Consider the following 19,302-nt stretch of genomic DNA (forward strand, 5'->3'; position numbering starts at 1 on the left):
CACTGAGAAGTATAGAAGGAAAAGAGAGGTCTTTTGGATCTATTTTTTAGACACAGTACACCAAGGACTCAATGATGAAATACCGTGGGAGAATGCCTTCCTTTGATAGGCCAGCTGCTCCCTTTCATGCTTATTCCATCAAGAGAAAACTGCAATGTGTGGGTTTCACCTTTTGTTTGATCTATATTTTTCTCGTCCTGTTGGCGGAGATCTATATTAAATGACAGTCGTAAGTTTCTATTTGTCTCGGGACTTTGCTATCATTTGTTGATATAGTTTTGGATTTTTTTCATCTCACATCTATTTTGTCTGTTGGAAGAAGACTTTTGTAGGATTTACTTGCAGCATGACAAGAGGTTTTCCATATCGAGGAACTCCTCCAATATGGCGCATGTTGCTTAGTATTGTTGAGTGGTTGTTTCAGTACAGTTGAATCTGTGCATTAATATCACCACTATTTCAGCAGCCTTACTTTACAACTTGGGCTTATTTGGTCATCTTGGGAGATTTCAACTATACAACATTCAATTCTTATCAGTGGGGCTGTCTTTTATCCACTATGCTTTGGAATCAATATCTCCATATGGAGATTGATAAACAAACAATCATTTCCTCCCGGAGATATGTAGCTGCCACGTAAACAATTGTCTAGACAGTGTTATTATTGCAACACTTCAGTTTTCCTATTAGTTCATTTCCACTTTGCTAACACATTAAGAAGGTGACTGTGTATCCCTGTGGAAATTAGATATTTCCTTGTCTGTCGTCGAATGCACTACTGTCTCGCTACATATCGCGAGCACTTCCATTTCTGGTGTCTTCCTGCTGCTACATTTCAAGCGGCACATTTTGCTTTCAGCTTGTGTACACCTCCTAAGAAAGGATTGATAAGATGGGCATCAGATAGTCTCCGTGATCGCCGGAATCATGTCTCAAGACCTATAAGGTAAGTAAAATGTAGGAACTGCGGTCCACACATCGAGGCTGTTGCTAAAAGTAACTAGGGTTGTTGTTTCAGACTGTGTCTTGGGGCATTGATCTATTTCAATATGCTTTTTAATTCCATATAAGGATTTCTGTCATAAGACGTTGTCTGAGGAAGTGAACCTACCAACGTAAGAGGGTCTGTGGAATCCTATGAGTCTCCCTCTGAGAAGTAAGAGATGTATATCACACACTTCTTTTTTAGACAGATGGTGAGAGACTTGAATGGAGCTAGTTGGGAATAGTTCAGGATCGTCACTCTTCTGAAGGAATTTGTCACTGGAGCTATTGATAAGTTTAAGTCACCTTCTAACACTCTCTAATGGTTTGTATAGGAGCAATAAGGATTGGGCTAAGAGATGACACCAAACAATAAATCCGGCATGACCTGGTGTATACATATACATCTTGTGGATACATTTTCAAAGTGTAGGCTTTTCGTGCATGAGAATTACAACCACCGATGGTAATTGGTACTATTATCTTTTCTTTTTTCTTTCTTTCTTCTTTTCTTTCCTCAGTTTGTGAATTTTAGTTTTCTTTTTTCAAGCTATCAGTTACATGGAATTATTTTATATTGGAGGAATATAGTTCATGATTATTATAGCCTCTCCTGGGATGCCCTTATATATATGAATGTTGTGTGCCCTGAAGAAGGTGAGTGACCCTTTGTGGCCACTTGTCACCGAAACGTACGTCAGCACTATCACTTAGGACAAAGACTCTGCACAGGACTTTTCTCTCCCTTCCATCACATTTTGGGTGAATTATGGCTTATAGAAAGCATTTTCATCAACAAATAAGAAATCTCTATGAAGTACAAGTATCACAACAGGAATAGAGGATTTTTCTAAACTATGCAACTCTTGGATTTTGAAGTTTTGTATATTGCAGAGTTGTAATTATGTTGGACTAGTATAAGGAGACCAGTTAGACTAATTGGGAGAGTACACTATGTTTGTATTCTAAAGTGCTACCTATGCATATGTTATGTCCTTTTTGCTATTTTAAGCTGTATGATTGAGTTGGTGTGATTGCGTGTTTTTTATTTGTTTTTTGTTTCCCAGAGGGTATAGGACTTTCTGTATTATACAATTTATTTCAATAATTAAACCAATGAATATATATATCATTGAATAAAAATTTAAAAAAATATTGCTTTGGATATTAGAGATACATATAAGTATTTTGAATCTGTTAGCTTGAAGTATTACCCTTTTTAAAGTTGGGGATTCCATCTCTTAGGAACCAAGTTTTGAAGGTGGGTTTGATTTAGTTTGATGGTTAGTCGAACCTCAACAAGTGACAACAGAACGCCTAGGGGACAGCAGTGGAGGCGGTCAAAGCAGGAAATTTGCAAACTATCCAAGTATGCTGATTGTGTGGGCTCATCAATCATCACTGGTGAGAGGGTCTACAGGAAATTAGATTGACCCATGTTGGTTTCATAGAGTGCGACAAGAGCGATGACCACACTGCCCAACTGTCCCTCAATGACCACATGTTGCCCCTCAGTGTCTACCCTCTGAAATGGTACCTTGGGTGCTACTCAGATGAAGACCCCCCTCAGAGTACACTGAATAAACAATACCTACCACCTGACCTCTCCAGTGGCGCTGCAAGTGCAGCAACTCCACTGATGTCATATACATTTTCTGGAGGTATATAACTGTGTCTACACCTCAGGTAAAAATGCCCTTGATTATATTGCGTAGGGGTCCACATCTCCCGCACAATCCAGGATAGAAAGTTGTTGTCAGAGTCACCAGATCCTCGGGGTCTGTGCACGTTCCCAACACTTCCACCACAAGACAGCTCCAATACTCTGATTAGATTTATCACAGAGTCTAAGAGAGTCCAAGTGGGGAAAAGGGGATTAGGACGGGAACAGCTGGGAAGGAGACCTGTAGGAAGCAAAAGGTTAAAACACAACATCAAAATTACATCTCATGAATTCAGTACCATGCTACAACTCTAAGCTTCGTCTTTTCCAAAAAACATGAACAACCCTAGAATAGTCCTAAAACTGACTAGGCTTTAGATGACCGAATACCTGAGGAGGAAACAGGAAAAGTTAAATAGGACTTTCAGATTCGAGTACTTTCTTTAGCATGAGAATCAGGAAACACTCTGAGCAATTTCTAAACAACCATATGAATCTCCTTTTAAGAATACATATCAGGAACACAAAGCATTACATCTAGAATGCTGGTATTGTTGTGTTCATCTCATAAAAAACATTGGGAAGTGAATTGCGCACATTGCAGATTTTTATATGAGTATTAAACACCATAAAGGATTGTGCACCATGAAATCACACAACGTAGATTCAAGGAATAAATCACGCAACGTGTCAACTTGAAATGCTACCAAGAAAATGTCTTAGAATAGTAGCGCACAGTAATTTACATTATTTATACACGAGGAAAGAATTGGGCGTCTTGCCGATTCAAATGCCACCATACAAATATCAAGAAATGGTAGCGCACAATGAACAACATGAAAAGCACTCAGGGAAAGAATCGCGGGTCTTTTCGATTCAAATGCCACCATGCAAATGCCAAGAAATGGTAGCGCACAATGAATAACATGAAAAAACACTCAAGGAAAGAATCGCACGTGTTGCCGATTCGAATGCCACCATGTAAATGCCAGAAAATGGTAGCGCACAATGAACAGCATGAATTACACACGAGAAGTGAATTGCGCGTTTCGCAGATTCGAATGCCACCATGTAAATGTCAAGAAAAGGTAGCGCGCAATGAACAACAAAGTTAAATGCTCATGAAACGAGTTGCACGTCTTGCCAACTCCTAAAACATCATGTAAATGTCAAGAAATATCAGCGCGCAATAAACAACCATGTAATAACGAAGTCAAATCTTTATGGAATAAATTGCGCGTCCTCCCTATTTGCAAACCACCATACAAATGTCAAAAAATGGCAGCGCACAAGTAATCTGTTATTCATTTAAGAATTAAAATCAAGAATACGAAAATTCTCAATTACGGTGTTGGGAAATGTCCAAACACCGTCTTACCGCCTGGAAACAGTGATCACCAATGAGAGATGAGTGCAGAAGACTGGAAAATCCAAATAGGCTGCCGGGACAGGAGCTCAGGAAGAAGCTGCTGCTCTGCACCGGGAGAATAGTGAGCACTGGGATTTGGGCTGACTCTCTTTTATAGAGTCTTGGCCCCGCCTAGAACCACGCCCAGGCATGTTGCAGGGAAAGTCTCTGAAAGGCCCTGGAAAGGGACCACACCCTGCCACACCCTAACTCACTCTGAATGTCTGCAGCAATACATTGCAAATGTACATTATTTATAAGCACCTTAAAAATGAATCTTTTGGATGGAATTCTGCAATGCAAAAGGTTAAACAATAACATATCATCACAATGCATAAATTACATTATCTTGCAAGTGTTGGGTTTTTGCATTCTAGATGCCTGTAGAGCGCGCACTGTCCTGGTGTTGACAGTTGTAGACTAGGGAGAATCAGTAACTCTTACTACCATTGATGGATCCCCAAAATGCTCCCCTCCCCTCAACACATCCCCCCTTAGGCCACCCACATCTCTCCGACCCATCCCCCTTCAGCAATACACTTGCAGTTGGTCACAGACATGAAAGTGAAATAAAACAGATAGAAGTACAGAACCATCAACCCCAAACCCCCTCTCCAGGTCAAAGCAAAAACAAGCCCCAGACCAATAGCAAGCCAAACAAGTCTAACAAAGTCCACCAAGACAGAGGTGGCATAAATTCTAGCTGTAGAGAAGTGTGTGGAGCCTGGCCTGCCCGCCATACTGGAGTTAAGTGAGACTACAGTTTACACAGGGCACACCCAACCATGACCTCAACAGTTAGCAATGAAAGGATGTAATATCTTTGCTCAGGTCACTAGGTCTACGGTTGTCAGGGCAAGACCCAGGCCAGCTCATAATTCAGGAGGAATGTCAACCAGGACGTGTGTCTGCTCTCCTTCCAATGAGGATAGGGACTGAGCAGGTGAGCCCATGGTGTAGCTACGGCAGGATTCTGGTTCACCCCGATCTTGGTCGCTCGCAGTCTCTTCCTCCATAGGCCTGCCCCTGGTTAAGCTATTCTACCAATGTCTGCCATGCCCTGCAACACCCCTTTTGATTCTAGCCAGTCCCAGGCCTCGGATGTGGACATGAACAAACAAGTGGTGCCACAGTCCAAGACACGCAGCTTGGGTGGGAACATCAAAAAGTAATGCAGGCCCATTTGGTGAAGCTGGCGCTTAATTGGCATGAAGGAGCTGTGCTGGTACTATTCACCGAACTGTTTTCCACCTGTCAGGGGACATTCATACACACAACCTGTAATAAGTGCTCACAGTCACGATAGTTGAAGAGCTGTGCCACCACCAGTCGAGTGGAGGACTGTGAGTGCGGGGGCTGCCTACTGGGCACTCTGGGCCTGATTCCAACCCTGCCGGGCGGCGGTAGCCGTCCGCCAGACGGGAACCGGCATTTGGCCGCCATGCGGCCAAAATACCGCTTCCCCATTCTGACATTCCCGCTGGGCCGGCGGGCGCTAACCAAGTTAGCGCTGGCCGGCCCAGCGGGAATGGGGGCCGCAACACAGGAGCCGGCTCCGAATGGAGCCGGCGGTGTTGCGGCGGTGCGATGGGTGCAGTTGCACCCGTCGCGCTTTTCACTGTCTGCTAGGCAGACAGTGAAAAGCTTCATGGGGCCCTGTTAGGGGGCCCCTGCACTGCCCATGCCAGTGGCATGGGCAGTGCAAGGGCCCCCAGGGGCCCCAGGACACCCCTTACCGCCAGCCTCTTCCTGGCGGTGAAAACCGCCAGAAACAGGCTGGCGGTAAGGGGGTCAGAATCCCCAGGGCAGCGCTGCTTGCAGCGCTGCCCTGGCGGATTCGCCCAGCCGGGGCAAAAACGGTGGGAAACCGCCGGCCCCGGTTTTCTGACCGCGGCTTTACCGCCGCGGTCAGAATGGGCTTGGAAGCACCGCCAGCCTGTTGGCGGTGCTTCCGTCATTCGTGGCCCTGGCGGTCTTGGACCGCCAGGGTCAGAATGACCCCCTCTGTGTGCACACTCCACTGAGAAAGAAAGTGGGCCGCTGTCCATCAAGCACTGTGTTGAACAGCCAGTCTTCAAGGAAAAGGTCCATGTTGGGGCCTGTCTCCCCCTCCAAGATCCCGACTATGTGAACATTATTGCTCCTTCATTTACCCTCAACATAATTCGCCCAGTTGCACTGCAAAGTCACTGCTGCCTGGAGGGTCTTCAATTGAGATTGCATGTCCATCATCTAGTGGTATATCCCAGCCAGTGCGAACTCATTGGATTTCCACCCTATCTTGTTACTTCACTTGGTCAGCCCTGAGTTAACTCTTCTCGATCGACACTGCATCCAGCTTGGAATCCAACATAGCTTTAATATCCCTAATGGCCCTGTGGAGCTCATGAAACTTTCCATGGCAGGTCTGTCAGTCAGTTCATGGGCCCCCTGGCTCCCGGCAGCATGGCGCCCTGCAGCAGGTGTGAGATTCCCCCTCCAGCCTCTGGTCTCCCTTTCAGACCACCCTGCTTGACCATGATGGTAGGACGAGACACTAGCATGCAGGGCAATTAGGCAAAGCATCCTGGTCACACCCCCAGGGCCAGGCCCTCTGCGACCTTCTCTGCAGCGACACATGCAGTACTCACATATTCTCCAACCAGTAAGCTTGACTCAGTAGAAGGTGACAGCGCAGGATTGGCACGAGGACCGGCACAGGTTCCGCATTCACCATCACACCAGATCAATCGGCACCACTCAAACCAGAAGGCGAGACCCCCAGCCTGGTTGCCAACCACAATGCCAGGGGAATCAGCTCTACAATCTCCACTTTACAAGTATACCATCCAATCGTGTGATATGGCAAATATCAGGTAGTGCTGCAGGAGAACTGCTGGTAGGCACCCAGCTGTCAGACTTTGCAGGGGGCCCAATGATGCAGTTCCAGCTACACAACCAAGACATGACCAGGCAGGACCCCCCAAAAAATGCTTGACTTTCCTTTCCTTTCAGGGAGGGGCCCCAAAGGCAAAACAACAACAGGTACGCCCCCATGGAGTTTAGGAGGCACCATCCACAAGGAACCAACATCCAGGGATTGGGGCAACACACTTCAGACAAATGATTTCACAAACCACAAGACCCAATGTTCCAGGCCCGTCCACATGGGCCGTATCCAGCCTGTCCAAGAGTCAGTGCGGGTCAACAAAGTCTCAGAGGGGCCCTCAGGACCAGTGGCCAGGTGCAGGAAGCTCAGTCCACTGTCACTGCACCTCACCCACACAGCTTAGTGATGTCCAGCTGCCTCCAGGCTGGGGGGCCAATCTCATCTCCAGCACACCAGGATCACAGGTCCACATGGGGCCCTGGCCCCAGCACAGTCAGTGGCACTTACGCACCCCCGGGGGGGACGGGACTTACACTCCTACATCGCTACAGCCTGGTCCTCACCATTCTCCAGGCCAGAAAGATGACCCCTTACATCAATGAGAGGGAGACATCAATCCTGCGGCTGGCAGTGCCAACGGCCAAGACCCATCCTCATTGGCCACTGCAACCAGGGCTGCAGGTAAGCCAGGTGACTGATACCCTAGGGAAGGGGACTCCAGAACCAATGTCCCTGCACCAGGGGGAATCACCTGTGGTTAAGGCCTCTGGGCCAAGGGGGAGAGTCGACCCCTTCCAGAGCACTCTCAGGACTCAGATTCAATCTTGGCTCCAGCTCTGGAGCATCAAAGGACATTGCTGCAACCGCAGAAAAACACTTCATCTTGCCGTCAAAGTCCGGTCTCTACCACCTGGCAGGAGGACAGGGAAACCCCTGCGAGTGACCTAGGGGGTTCTCTAATGGTGCAGTATGCTGTTGGGCTGGCGAGACTCACAACGCTCTTTCACTGCACTTTGGACCAATCGACCATCATGGCCACCCTCTCTTCTCTGTCATCTTAAGGTTTCATGACCCTACCTAGGAGTAGGCAAAGCTTTCCTGGTCCAACTTTAGAGCATCTCTGAGACATCTACTTGATAGGATGGCCATAGAGATACCTATTGATTCCACGTTCTAATGAGTCAAAACTTTCCCCTTAGCTCCCCCTGGGTCTCAATTCCCTTTCACTTGTATGTGAGCTCCTGGATCCACCACCTTCTAGTAGCCACAAGCATATCCTGAAAATGATTGCTAAACCCTAACTGTGAATATGTACGAGCCAAGATGTTTATGGCTTTACTTTCAACGTATGTACCTGATGGAAATATTGATATTGGAGTGTCAGGTTTTACCGTCGTTCTAAACAAGGATCTAATATTTCCTGATGTCCCTAGTGAGTATCCAATATTCTAGTGGGTGCCACTGATACGCAGTGTGCCCCTCACTGGCCATCATGAACAGCTGTTACATTTCAGCTCCCTGAATAATATGCTTTAAAGCAGTTCCCCAAAGCTAGTAATGATTCTATTTAGCATGAGCCTGACTGACTTGAACCACACTTAAGTAGCTGCACTTTATGTGGTGGGCAGGATGCCTGCTGAAGTGCATCTGGTCAAACTAATGATGTATCTTTGTAGAGGTTTGTATACATTGTTAACTAGTAAGGGAATGGTGTATCACTGAACAACGGCAAATCCCGGGAGTAAGATTCAGTTGGAAGGTAATAAAAGGTTATTAAGGGGTTGTTAGTATTCTTCAAAGAATTATGGGGGTCATTCTGACCCTGGCGGCCGGTGACCGCCAGGGTCACCGACCACGGGAGCACCGCCAACAGGCTGGCGGTGCTCCCAAGGGCATTCTGACCGCCGCGGTCAGAAAGGGTAAACCGGCGGTCTCCCGCCGGTTTACCGCTGCCCGATTGAATCCTTCATGGCGGCGGAGCGCGCTCCGCCGCCATGGGGATTCAGACACCCCCTACCGCCATCCTGTTCATGGCGGGAAACCCGCCATGAACAGGATGGCGGTAGGGGGTGCCGCGGGGCCCCCGTAAGAGGGCCCCACAAAGTATTTCAGTGTCTGCTTTGCAGACACTGAAATACGCGACGGGTGCAACTGCACCCGTCGCACCCCTGCAACTACACCGGCTCAATTCTGAGCCGGCGTCCACGTTGCAGGGGCATTTCCGCTGGGCCGGCGGGCGCTCTTTTGGAGAGCGCCCGCCGGCCCAGCGGAAATGTTTGAATGGCCGCCGCGGTCTTTTGACCGCGGTGCGGTCATTTGTCGGCGGGACATTGGCGGACGGCCTCTGCCGTCCGCCAAGGTCTGAATCAGGCCCAATGTCTTCAGTTTCTTTCTGAATTGCAGGATGGTGCGTAGAGTTCTTCTGATATTGCTTTTTCCTTCTCTCATTTCTTCTTCTGCAGTCTGGTGATGCCTTGGCACCTGACGTGGCTCTATTTGATTTAGGTGGTTGTTTCGCGGCCATGTATGCCAAGTCTGAAGACTTTCTAGATGATGCAAGCAAGTGTTTTTTGCCCTGGTGATGGCCCATAACTTTACACATGCAGGGACCGGAACACCATCAACACAAAAGTCAGAAAAATGAAGGAATTATTAATATATGCCAATATATTGTATTCAATGTTTTGCCATATCTGTAAAGCTACTGTTTTTAAATCTTCTCTGCTGCCCTGTTTTGCACAACAACACTTTCTGTTCTGCACAGCTCTTCCTCCATCTGGTTTCCTCATTCAATTGAATTGCTTTATCTATTTATAACAAAAAAAAGGAATACATAATTTGAAGCTTCCACATTCTAAGTAAACCTCTATGTATAAAGGTGACTATATAGTACTGGACAGGGACATTTGTATGTATTTACAAAACGTATTGAAACAATACATTGTTTTGAAATAATGACTCTGTGGAATTGTTTTGTTTCTATCTAGATTCCCAAAAGGATATCATGTTGCCCCAATATTGTGGCAGCAATGTGGTCTAAAATGTCTTTATCCTGTCGAAGGATGGTTTTGGTACCCCTATCTTGAGGTTAGGTGGAGACTACTTTCCTGATGATTTTTCTGATTAAATGAAAGTGAGTGATGTGATAATAGGTGGGATTGCCCGGGGTAAAGGGATTATTTTTCAGTATGGTGAGGTTGTTCAGCACCATTCCTTGTCTGAGGGAGACATTGACGATGCTGATGAGGGCATCACTGTGAGGAGAGTTCAGTATTGATGACAGTAGCGTTGTCTTTATAGTCGATGTCCTTGAAAAAGATAAGGATTCTAGTTAGATGAACTTGTGAAACGATGTTAGTCAACAGTATCAAGGTAAGTAATATCAGCTGGCTAGAATATTGATTTTAGGCTTTCAACTACCATTATAAGGTGAAGGTAACTAAATATTGGTATGTATAGATATATTGTTCGCACCTGCACTTCTACTTCTGCAAAACGTGATGATATGTGGGTTAAAAAAGTATTTGCTAAGCTTTAATGGTGCTTTACTTGTATTAAATGTTTATTTGATGGTAGCCTTGTAGAAGGAGGCTTGGTGGTGATTATGAGGAATTAATTAATTACATTAAAGTATTTTTAAAGTCCACCCTCATCCCCTAAGAGAAATACTGGTGCTAGACCTCATCTTTGCCAGTTTCAATCAATACACTAAAATGGTTAGCACCCGGTCTTCAACTTTCTCTGGAATGCTAACAAGTTTGGTAATACACATAGATTCTGGAGAAGGTTATTCCAGTTGACCGCTGCCAAAAAAGTGAAGGATTGGCCACCCATTCTGGATGTCTTCATTCTCCTACAGAGTATTAAAGTCTGATTGACTGATGGAAGGTTTCGTATAGGCTTGTAAAATGTAACTCTATTCTGTAGAAATGCTGGACCCTTATCATAAAGTCCTCTGTGCACATTGTACATTGGCTTAGAAATTGCTCTTTTCTGGAATGCACATTGTACATTGGCTTAGAAATTGTTTTTTTCTAGACCAGAAGCCAGTGAAGATGATTGAGACAAGCTGATGCTGAACTTCTGCTTATCTTTTTGCAAACCTATCTTGCTGACACATTCTGAATAGTCTGTAGTCATGTGAGCAAAGTCTCTGCTATGCCCACATAAAGCATGTTCCCAAAGTTCAACTTACTCATAATCAAAGCTGGAACAATATTCCTTCTCACATCACTGCGATCCAATGAACTACGAAGGGTCCGCAAAAGACCAAAACAGATCCCGAACACCATGTCAACTTGTTGTTGCAATGAAACCCATCATCAATTAAGAAGCTCAGGCTCTTTACCACCTTTTCAGGTTTTGATGCAGGATCTAGCAACACCGACCACCAAGAATCATTCCATATCTTACAGGCTCCTCCAAAAAGCAACATTTATGTTTTATCTGCGTTCAGTGACTGCAGGCATCCTGCCACTCCTGACAGACAGCCAAGCAAATTCCCCTGCGTCTCAGTGTGTTTGTCATCAACAGAAATTATCAACTGGGTGTCATCAGCATACATAATGGTTTCAAGCCCCATGCCCTAACAATGCTTGCCAAGTGTGCCAAATAAATATTAAACAATGTTGGTGGAACCCTAAGGGACTCCACAGTGCACATTTTGAGGGCTAGCTGTAAAAGGTAGCTGTACTGAGTGAGATCTATTGCTTAGAAATCAGCAAAACCACGGCAGAGTGCGAGAATGCAACCTAATTCCATGCAGGCTTTCGAGCAAAAGTTAGTGAGACCGTGTCAGAAACCACCGACAGATCTAGTCTGTGTGTCAAGCAAAGTTTTTTAAGTTGAGTGAGCTCATTGAAGGCATCTGTATATCTCCTTGTGTCTTGTCTGTGCATGCGCTTTTGAGAGCTCTTGAGTGTATTCTGGTACTTGGAGGATCGTGGTTTTAGGGGTGCATTGCATTTCATTCCGCAAAGGTACATGTTTTATACACATTGAAAAGAATGTTTACATCAGATGTGGGCAGGAGGAAACTGTAGAAGTAGATGAGCTCTTATGGGAAAGTGTCCATAGGAAAGTCTTTGAAGAATGTCTGATTTCCTCTTTATTGTTGCTCTCGAGGCAGTGGTGTGATGTGGAGGGTGGTGACGTAGATGGTGAAGTGGTCCATCCAGTCCTAGGGTACTGGGGCCTTGCACTGAATTGAGGAAAGGCTGTCAGGATGCAGTTGATGGTGTTGTCCCTGGAGTGCTTGGTTCAGTTATGTGCTGCTTGGCGTCAAGAGTGTTGAGGAGTGTGTTATCATCAATGTCGCCTCATCCACCGATCATCAGGCTCTTTCATTGTCTTCATGCTCAAGTCGATGGGGAGGTTGAAGTTTCCAAAGAATGTGAGTGAGGAGTAATGAATGGAGACTGAGGTGATTTGGGGCCAGATGTCGGTAGTAATGGTTTTGCGACTCGCAAATTGCGAGTCAGAGCGACTCGCAATTTGCGACTCGCAAAACCATATGCAGAATGGTGTCCCTGACACCATCTGCGAATCGCAAGGGGGTCGCAAAGACCCACCTCATTAATATTAATGAGGTGGGTCGCAATTTGCGACCCCCTTGCGATTCCCTGCACTCACAGGGATGGTGGCCTGCTGGAGACAGCAGACCACCATGTCTGTGACTGCTTTTTTAATTAAGCAGTTATTTTTTTTTTTGTATTGCAGCCCGTTTTCCTTAAAGGAAAACCAGTTGCAATACACTCGGGAAAATGAAACCATTTGGTTTAATTTTTTCAGAGTAGGCAGTGGTCCATTGGACCACTGCCTGCTCTGAAAAAATATTTTTGGCGACATGAGTTAGCACCCACTTCACATAGGTGCTAACTGCGAATTGCTTTGCCACCGCGTTCGCGGTCTCAAAGCAATTCTGCATCGCGGTGCAAATCGCAAATAGGAAGGGGAACACCCCTTACTATTTGCGAGTCGCATTCCCATTTTGCGAGTCGGTAAAGACTTGCAAAATGGGAATGTGCATTGCAATGCACGTTTTGCATGGCGCAAGCTGCAAATTTCGCAGTTTGCGCCATGCAAAACGCGTTGTACATCTGGCCCTTGGTCTTCGATTGTGTCTGTGAAGTTATTGTCTTCAAGAGCTTGAAGGGGATGTCTGTAAAGATTAGAGTGGGAAGAGGTAGGTAAGGAATATGAATAAAGTAAGTGTTGCCATGACAGTGAGAATATCTGGACTGACTGAGGCCCTCATTACAACATTAGCGGTCTTTTCGCAAGACCGCCAAGTTACCGCCGCGGTGAACACCGCCAGCCGTGGCGGTCTTCCGCACCGCATATTATGACCGCTGGCAGCCTTCCGACGTTTTCCGTACGGAAAGCTGCCAGCAGCCATACTGGCGGTCGGCGGTAAAGTGGAGGCTGCTCAACCTCCACCGCCACGCCAACACAACACCGCCCACAGCATCACATCCCATGATTCGGTGTGGCGGTGTTCTGGTGGCGGTGATGTCCCCATGGATCCCGTCCCCTCCCGGAGGACCAATGCACAAGGTAAGTTGATCGTCCGTTAGGGGAGGGGGTGGGGGGTGATGTGTGTTGTGTGCGTGCATGGGGGTGTGCGTGTGCGTGTGAGTGTGTAGAGGGGGTGTGTGAGTGCGTATATGCGTGCAGGGGGGGTGCTGTGTGTATGGGATATGTGTGCGGGTCGGTCAGTGTGCATGTCTGAATGTATGTGTGCGGGTATGTGTTCTCGTGGTGTATGTGTGTGTGTAGGGGAGCGTGTATGTGCATGTTGGGGGTGTGTGCGTGTAGGGGTGCGTGTATGTGCATGTTGGGGTGGGGGTGGGGAGGGGGTGTGTACCCCCTTTGGAGGGTGGCAGGGGGGTGGGAGGGAGGACTCATGGGGGGTAGTGGGGGGTGGGGTAGACCCCTATCAGTGCCAGGGAAGGAATTCCCTGGCACCGATAGTGCCTACCGCCATGGTTCTCATGGCGGTTCCCAACCGCCAGAAACCACGGCGGTATGCAGGGTCCTGATACCGTTGGTGGTCTAGTGACGACCGCCGGAGACCGCAACCTCCAGCCCAGCGGTCATTACCGCCATGGCAGTCGGAGTGGTGAAGTGGCGGTTGACCGCGGCGGTAACCGCCGTGGTCCAAATTCCATTTGTTTAACCGCCGGGCTGTTTGCGGTCTTACCGCCGCTTCTCCGCCGACCGCCAGGGTTGTAATGACCCCCTGAGTCTGATGTGATGTAATAGAAATGGAACCCCATTGAAGCAAGTATGAAATAAATGGAATATTTGTCTTTGGTAAGGTGAAGTCCACATCAAATTGCACAGGACCATCAAAAAAACATATTAACATTATAATGAATATTGGGAATAGCAGTATTGAACGTGATAGAGAAAATATAATGTAGTTTTACCATCAATAACTAGATTGTGAGGAAATATTTTGTGATTGAGAGATTGAGGTACTTTCTGGCTGTCTAATGTTGTTGTTCTTTTAACTCAACAGTGCTCTTGTGAAGAAGTTCAAAAGAATACAATTACAGAAGTCAAAACATGTCATGACCAAGGCTTTCAGCACCAACTGATAGCATCTATGTAGGAGTGAAATCATGTCCTTCAGAATGCAGAGCTGCATCTTGATTTCTCTTACCACAGATTTGTATTGAGAAAAAGAGAGGTTAGAAACGAAAAACACTTTGAAGAGCTCCCATATTCCTAACCTTAATTTTTCCCTAGCTCATTGGTTCCCACCCTGTGATCCGGGGACCGCTAGGGGTCCACAAAGCCTCCTCATGGGGTCCGCGACTGCTTAGAAAATTAAATAATATTAACAGATTAGGCTCCCAGCTTTCAGTAATGACTCAGTGGGGGGGTCCCCGGATTCCAATAATGATTCAGTGGGGGTCCCCGACTTCCAGTAATGATAAAGTCAGGGTCCACAGAGGTCAGAAGGATGGGAACCACTGCCTTAGATGATACCACTGCCACCACAACTAGATGTCCTCACAGAAATTGTGGGGCTCCAGGGAAGCTCCAGTTAGGCTCATAAGCAACAGTTGCCATCAAATATATGTATAAGGCTGTAGTAAAACTGCCCTTGGATGAGGTACACTCACTTTACCCTCACAGGGTCCTACAAAATGTATTTTTTGGTCTGGCTTGACAGAATTCTCACTGCAGATATGTTGTTACCAGTTAAGATATTTATTGAGTGGTCTTTGGCTTACCCAGAATGTATTACTATCTCATCTCACACTATTAGCTTTTTGCTGTACCATTCCGCCTTCCAGAAGGCAATTCTGGTTAGCTACTTTATTCTGCAGAACTGGCAAAGCCAAAGTGGGAGGCTTTAATGTGGTAAGTACCATTTGTACATGTAAGACATGTAGAGAACATTCATGAATGTTCGTGTTTGCATGTGTTTGTGGGCATTTTAAAAGCCAGACCTATTGGCTTTGCCAATGCTTGGTAATACGGCATTTGTCAACAAGTTGAAAGTTGTTCAACTGAAAAATGGCTGCTGAGGCTATAATACTAATATATTTTAGGTCAATTTTAAAGAGGCTACTGGAGCAAACATTACCATCCACCCAAAGTAGTCTAAATATTTGTTTTTCAGATTTCTCTGAAACTACTTCCACCAAACCAAACAAAGGGTTATGTCAAGCAGTGTGCTTCTGTTTCAGGTTTTGTCAGACTCCAGAGGCCTGGGCTATAACACAGGTGACGAGGGAAGTGTTATGGTCATGTAATCATGGTATACACACTTTAAAACAATGAGAGAAGTGTGAAGTGCCAGAAGAAGGTCTTTTGCAGTGGGGAGAATAAACACCATGAAAAAAGGACTTTTTCATATTTGATATGACTATATTGTAACTTTTTTTTTAAAGTTAAATATATATATTTAAAACATTTTTTTACTTAGTGAGACTTTGCAGTCGGGCTGAGATCTCCGAATAGTAAAGTATGGAAAATTAAAAACATTTATTAAACTTGCAAAAAATGTTTGTAAAAGTATTTTTATGTTAAAAAATAATGTACAGTATTTGTATATATTTATTTTAAATGTAAAACTAATGGGAAAATCTGCTACACTATTCACTTAATTTAAGAATTTAATTTTTAAGTAATGTAAACATTTTAAATTTAATTTTTTTCTAAAGTTTAAATTAAAAAAAACAAATTCCAACCTAAATTAAAAAAGATTATGCATTATTAATTATTAAAAAGGGATATATATATAATTATTTGAAAGTAATTAAATTCCATTATAATAACATTTATTGCGACATTATTTTTACATTCATAAAAGTATATTAACTTGTTCTAATGAAATAATAAATATGTACTATTTTATATATTTGGCAATAAATTATAGTTATTTAAATGTTTCACTATTTTAAATAATGTATTTAAATTTATTATTGTTTCTTATAGGGCTTACATATAGGTCTCTGCCGCCAATATTTCCTTTTGGAGGGTGTTGCAGTACCAGTGGTTATGTGGTGTTGGACTTACTACTGTTTTTTTCAATAGTAACCCACACTCATTGGTTTGGTTCCACTCCCCTTTTCAGGATGTGGAGACATTCAAGTGTACACATTTGCATAACTTTGCACCTGGAATTTGTGAATAGCAATAATGTTACTCACAAGTGTAGGAGTAAATTACATGTGTTAGTTACTCAAAAGTGTAATTGACCTTTGTGAATAGCCTTTCTGTATCTAGGCCTGAATGTCACCTTGGAGAGAAGTAAAGGCAGATTATAGACAGTGTAGAGACTAGCCAGTGGATTAAGGCTAAGAGCTTCTAAAGATAGATGTATTGTCTGAAGAACTTATAGTATAAAAACAAATAATCGTGTTGGAAATATAACAGAGATTTTTAAATACCCCATGGTAAAGGGTACAATGGAAGTTGTGTGTAGCATACATTAGCTGAGATCTTATTGCACTACAAACCGAGGGTTGAAGCCAGGCCAGGAGATATGGATATGTGATCTAGTGGCTAAGCTACTACCTTGCTACTACTCGTGAACATGAGTTTTGATCAAAGCCTCATATGATTCTGGTCATATCACTTGTAATCTACCTGTATCAAAAATATACACATATGAAATGCAGTTATACAAATGTAATGTAAGTGCACAGTTCAAAGGTGCAAATCTCCATGTGGTGTTCTTGCATCACCTCCAAACACCCCTAGCATATTGTATAGCACTTTGTTGCTCCTCAGCCAGGTTTGTACTATATAAATACCAATACATACACCCCATATTTTCAGAATAAACTATTTCAATTGGAACACAATAAGGCTGGACATCATGAACTAATAATTGTCATGAGAGGCTTGTAACTAACAAGGACGTGTTGCTCTTTGACAATCAAAAAATGTGTGATAAATGCCTCACTTTAATAGGGGAGGGTTGGCTAAACTCAATAATTAAATACAAAAGGTCCTGGGACAGACAATCAGGAGTAAAATAATGCTGTATGAATTTAATACAAATTATTCTAGGTCTTATTGTAGTGGCACCGACTCCAAATAACACTCAAAACATCATGTTGGAAGTATTACATACCTTTAAATTAATCTGTTCAGTCACATCACCAAGAGGGACAATCTACTTGGGAAAGCAGGAACACTTCTCAGTCATAACTAACAGATGTTGCCCTGTGGCAAAAGGTCAAAAGAGGTAAATGGCAACTCCATCATAATCACTTGAAGGCAGCGTTGATTGCTCCAGACGTTTAGAAGCTGCTTCTTCTCTCAGTGCCTGACATGAGGTGAACAAGTGAAGGAAACCAGTGCTTCTGGAGAAGCAGGTGCTTGGTGGAGACAATACCTCTGTGACCTTCATGAACCAGGTCTGCCACATGATTTTGTAGGGAGGGAAGTGTAGTATCGTGTGAGTTATGAATGACAGCACCCTCTTGGCTTCTGAAGGAAGGATTCCTTAGAACTGTGACATAAGTGTTGGAATCTGGTGAAGTGAATGCAGGTTTAGAATGTTGAGTTTGTAGTTACACGTAGAGGAATAATGTGTGGCATAGTTATTGGCAGATACCTCAGCTGGAGATACCCCAACTGATGAAGATGTACATCTGGTGACGAGATAGGGGATAAGTTATCCGAACATCGACAGTGCTCTCCCAGGGAGTTTGCCGTGGTCCAAGAAAACTGCTTGTGTGTGCCACATGTGCCTCAGTCGAAGTGCAGAGTCAATGCACTTGGCTCTTTAACTGATACCTGCAACACAGCACCTAGATACCCCGCGGGGTGATTAGCCGCGCTATACAAATACTACTTGATTGATTGATTGATTGAGAGCATTCATGACAAGCTGTATGATACGTCAATTGATATCTTGAAAAATCTCTGCAAGGTGTGCGGAGTAGAGGTTTCTGGTTGGCCAGTGGAAGATCAAGCAATGGTTCATGTAGTGTGATCTATGGTTGTGGAGAGCTTTGTAGGCATGGATCAGAAGCTTGAACTGGCATCTCTTCTGGACAGGGAGCCAGTGGAGGTCTTTTAGATGCTGGGTGATGTGTGTTCTCTTTGGCAGGTTGAGGATCAGTCTGGCTGGCTGCAGTCTGGCTGCTGCGTTCTGGATTGTCTAGAGTCTTTGATGAGTTCAGTGAAGGTGCCGGCAAAGTATGTGTTGCCGCAGTCGAGCTGGCTGGTGATGAGGGCCTGCCTCACAGTTTTCCTTGTGTTGATGGGCAGCCATCTGAAGAGTTTGCGGAGCATGCGGATCGTGTGGAAGCAGGCCGAGGTGAGAACATTGACCTGACGTTTCATGAAGAGTTCCCCGTCCAGTATGATGCCCAGGTTGCTGGTGTGGTCTTTTGGCATGGGGATAGGTCCGAGCTCCGGTGGCCACCAGGAGTCATTCCAAAGGGCGGTGTGTCTGCCGAAAATCAGAACTTCCATTTTGTCAGTGTTGAGTTTGAAGCACTTTTTGTTCATCCATGTGACAATGTTCTTCATGCAGTTGAGGAAGTTGGTCTTTGTTAGGCTGTGGTTCGCTGAGAGTCATAGGACAAGCTGAGTGTCATCGGCGTAGAAGATGATTTTGATGTTGTGCGAACTGACCATGTCTCATAGTGGTGTCATGTAGATGTTGAAGAGGATAGGGCTGTGGGATGAGCCTGGGGGTACTCTGCAGATTGTGTGCTTGGTTTGCCAGATGAAGGGAGGGGGGGCAGACTCTCTGGGTGCATCCCATGAGGAAGGATACCATCCATCTGAGGGAACTGTCTGTGATTCCAATCTGAGATAGTCGGTCTGTGAGTGTGTAGTGGGAGACAGTGTTGAAAGCTGAGAAGAGATCAAGGAGGATGAGGGCAGCTGATTCTCCTC

Source organism: Pleurodeles waltl, chromosome 3_2 (assembly GCF_031143425.1).
Source record: "Pleurodeles waltl isolate 20211129_DDA chromosome 3_2, aPleWal1.hap1.20221129, whole genome shotgun sequence".
Lineage (NCBI taxonomy): Eukaryota > Metazoa > Chordata > Amphibia > Caudata > Salamandridae > Pleurodeles > Pleurodeles waltl.